At 35.8% G+C, this 4,412-nt stretch overlaps 1 long non-coding RNA gene across 2 annotated transcripts; it reads right to left on the bottom strand.

Moving 5' to 3' along the window:
- Nucleotides 1-363: 363 nt before the first annotated feature.
- LOC147503173 (uncharacterized) lies at nucleotides 364-2,333 on the bottom strand. Of its 2 annotated transcripts, XR_015220136.1 has the most exons (4): nucleotides 2,038-2,333; nucleotides 1,055-1,442; nucleotides 751-864; nucleotides 364-652 (listed from the first exon to the last, which is right to left on the bottom strand). It is a non-coding gene; the product is annotated as an uncharacterized LOC147503173 (long non-coding RNA). The 2 variants fall into 2 exon arrangements; XR_015220135.1 differs by having other exon boundaries at nucleotides 751-1,442.
- Between the last annotated feature and the right edge of the window lie 2,079 nt (nucleotides 2,334-4,412).

Raw genomic sequence — 4,412 nt, forward strand, 5'->3', positions numbered from 1 at the left:
CGTTAATTCTGCTCAAATGTTTTCAGAAGCACATCATCTTTGCTGTGAGGTTTGTATTTGATTTCCTCTAGTTTTGAGATTTAGATAGAAAACAGGCAAAAAAGTGCACTAAAGAGAAAACAGAACCACTAGTTAGACGATATTTCTACAAATCATTGAAGGATCTTGGTGGACTTGAACCACCATCTCTTGAGATACATTGGAAACATGGTCCAATTCTCAAGCGCTTTTTCCATTTAAGCTAAAGATCCATTACACATAGCAAAAGTGAAGTCATATGACAAAATGTAAATGAATCACATTCATATTTATCATAGAGAAATAAATTCATGCAACAGTTGATAGAGTGCACAATAGACTGGTTAAAGAGTACATTCAATCAAGTCCTCCAATGCTGAAAGCATGATTAAATTCCGATGGATGAACTGGAAGGAGGAAACAATAGACTACCTCAGAAATCAATGAATTAATGCTTCCAATCATTCTCAATTAAGCAGGTGGGATGGCAACAGATACAACAGGAAAATGCAATTGATTATTTCCAGGACTAGTAATATAGGACAAAAATGCATCATTTTGCATTTCATGACTATGTTTTCCACTGTATCAACATCACTACTCATGGCGTGCACCAACTCAAAATCTTCAAAACCTGGAGACAAGAAATACAGATAAACTTTTGGACCAAAATCCTCTCCAAACCAGTGATTTAAACCAAAGACCTACAAAGGGAAAAGCTACAATAAATACCCAAGTCCTCTGTAGACGTTGACACATTTTTCACAACCGATGCGGTCTTCACAACTTCAACATATTTTGAACTTCCAACTGCTTTCTGTAGTTTGGACTGCAAAAGCTTTTTCTCTGAAAAAAGATAACTAATATAAACAAAACAAGTATAAAGGTGTAAAAGAAAAAAATCTGACACAGGGACTAGTCACATCTACAGAAAATGTATTCCTATCGTTGCTGCGAAACCAGGAGAACATTGCAGAAAATGTATTCCTAGATACTTGACCTTTGCTATCATCACAAAAGTTGCAAACTAGCTTACTCTAGTTTTGGCATGTATCAAATTTTCGCACAGATCAGTAAAAGTTGCCATATCTGCAGCTCAGTTCCACATCACAAAGCGAAAACAAAATGAATAACTTCACTATCAACCACCATGTTGGAGCCCTAATAGCAACGTACTGAATTCTTGGTGGAGGATAAAGTAGGCTAAAGTAATGAGACAACCTTCACAAGCATCATCCTCCCACCTAGCAATACCGAAGTTTGTGTACTAAACTAACAATGGATGTTCTGTATAAAAATAAATATTATCCCTCAGAAGTCCCACAGCCAAAATATTATTTCTCTCTCAAGATAACAAAGCTGGAGCCGTTGATCTTCTGAATCTTTGCAATTTTCTTTAAAATATTAGCAAATGCTGCTTTGTCCTGCAATAATAAAATTGTTGAGTTAGTTAAGGAGTATCCTGCGTATACACTAAACAGAAGACTTGTGGAACAACAACACTCATGGCATATCTCAACGGTGAGAGCAGGATTTTGGAGGAGTGTTTAGGGACCACTTTGGAGCTCAAGCTCCTGCTTTCAGTGGTGGACTGGCAGTTCTTGCTACAGCACACTTGAAGCTATACTAAATGGCATTCATATTGCTATAAGAAAGTAGGTTCTACAGGTTAAAAGTACATTCTAACTGAAAGGTTGTCGTGGTGTATCTTCAAAGGAAGCTGAAAAGAAAGGTATAAATATCAAAACCAATTACACATCTGCTACAAATCAAAATAACCGAAGCTTCATGTCACATACCACAAACCAGGTGATCAAGTCATGGTCTGGACCTTTTGTTTTTCACCGTGGAGTTTTGAATCATGTTTGGGGGGGTTTGTAGATGCGACAAATGGTATTCGGTACAATATCAAAGGCCTTGCATCAATGGAACTTACATACACACATGGATATTTCAAAATGAAATTAAGAATTTGAATACCAAGGGGAAGCAAGAGATAATATGATATGAAATTAATACCTTCTTGTAGAGCATCAATCATTGATTGCAAATCCTTACGCTCCTTTTGCAGGCTAGATACTTTCTTCCTGTAATTATAAATGAAATTTTGCTTATAACCTGTGGGTATGACGGAGATCAAATTTCCAAAAAAAAAAATCATTTCGAGCTATAGCCACTGAAGTTCTTCAGGCATAATTTGTTGTTATAGCCACTGTGTTTGCAAGGTTTGAAAGAGGTTTCTTTTTTGTTCTTTTTTGTTTTTCCCTTTGGTAGAGCGGGGGAAGAAGAATGGACGTAAAGAAAATTTCCCTAACAAAAACGGAAAAATGGGTACCAAAACAAACATGTGTTATTTTTTTAAAATCTTCTGCCCCTATTGGAAATACCCCAAATTATTTGGGAGATATTATTGGATTTAGAGCAGTTATTGGGGTATGGCAAAAATTTATGTTAGTTTGGGGTATGGGAGTGTTTTGTTGGGTATGTCCAAGATCACCCTAAAAAAACTACATTATAATTTTAAGTGAGCTCCTACAACTAACCGCACCAACAAAGATAACCACGCCAACAAAGATATTACAAAAAAAAAAAAGGGTTAGTTAGACTTACCCCCATTACTAGTTGCAATTAGTGTTAAACCCCCCCCCCCCCTCCCCATTTGAGTGATCCAACGGTCAGATTTTTTCATCTGAAAAAAAAATCATCTCGTAACCGTTGGATCTTGCAATTGGGGAGTAAGTCTAACTAACCCAAAAAAAAAAAAACTGGTTGGAGTAAACCACAATAGAACTACATGTTTACATATTGCTTACCTCTTAAAATGCAATCCGCTTGTGCTTAGCTCCACTATGTATTACCCTCGATTCATTTTTCTAGAGTACCACATTACAGCTTTGGTCATCTCTAAAAAAATGAGATTAAAACATGTGCCAAAATATATCAAACAACTTTTGCTAAGAAAATATGAAAAATATTGTTCAATCTAATTCTTGATGTTTATTAGTATTATGCCATTCATGGTGAACCATGAGTTAATAAAAATAGTTCCACGTGACCATTGCCTCAATTGCACAACCATTGGCATGAAATGTACAACCATTTAAATTTAAAAAAAGCTATCGAAATGAACTGTATGCCATATGATTTGCAGCATAAATAGAAAGCCCATCACAACCAGATTTTTCAGGTCAAAATAAAGGAATTCAAAGCATATATATCTAAGACTTTCAAAAAATGACTCTAACACCACCTATTTTAAAAGTTCACACAAGAGACCATTAGGCATTAACTCTTTTGGTTTTAGGTAAAATATATGGTTGAAATAAGTGACAACCCAAACACATGTATGAATGAAAGCCTAATACTACACTTAATGGTACAAACTACAAAGACAATAATTTAATCAAGCACAACAAAATTTTCCAAATAAAGGACCATTCGAAAAGATTAAAACCACAAATAGAGTAAACTATCAAACACTAATCCTAAGTACTGGCTACCTAAAACATCCACACTATACCTTTCAAAGTTATAAACATAAACAACCTACCTAAGAGTCTAAGATCCCTTGTCAAAGTTATCTCTCAAGTGATCTGAATTCAGCCTCTGACCAACGACCATGCTTATATGCGCCTATAGAAATAGACACCAACGCTATTGAAGGTCGTAAAGCTAGCTTTCCAACTATGGAACAAAACCTTGGCATGAGCAGTCGCGCATACACAATTTTCAACAAATTCTAGGCTGAAAATTGATGATATACTTTAGTATATCAATGTACTTTAATATATCAATTAGAATTAAAATTTAGTGGAAGTAATATGTTTATTCTTGCTCACAGTGGATTTCTTTAACATTGTGTTGTACAGCAAAGTTTCTTATCACAGTGGAAGAGCTATGTATCTTAGCAGAGTCAAGTTAGAGCACCTCAGCAAATAAGCTGCAAAAGATGAACTACCACTTCCTGTGCATAAATTTTATCAGTAATTCTTTACATTGGGTCGTGCACGGCTAGCTCGCCCACGCCTCTATGTGCTGGCGGCTCAAGCTACGTTGGGCAACTCGGGTGCGCCTCTTTAAAGGTGTTTAGATAAAGACAACAATAGAAAACAAAGTTATTGCATGAAGTGGATGTGTACATAGAAAAAATGAATAATTAAGTAGAAAAGATAATGACCATACTTACATATAACAACTGATCATCGAATAGGAAATTAAAGATGTTGTTTACTGCCAGGAGCACATGAAAATGTAGTGTTTCGAAACATTCACCTGCGCAGAACTTCTCTGTAGACTACATTGTGTCTGTAAATGCACTGTCTGCCATTCAGAAGTCCATTTTTCACCAATATCTTGGTGTTTCTCTTTGACACCGCTCTCGTCAACGCAACATA

Source organism: Coptis chinensis, chromosome 4, assembly GCF_015680905.1.
Source record: "Coptis chinensis isolate HL-2020 chromosome 4, ASM1568090v1, whole genome shotgun sequence".
Taxonomy (NCBI): Eukaryota; Viridiplantae; Streptophyta; class Magnoliopsida; order Ranunculales; family Ranunculaceae; genus Coptis; species Coptis chinensis.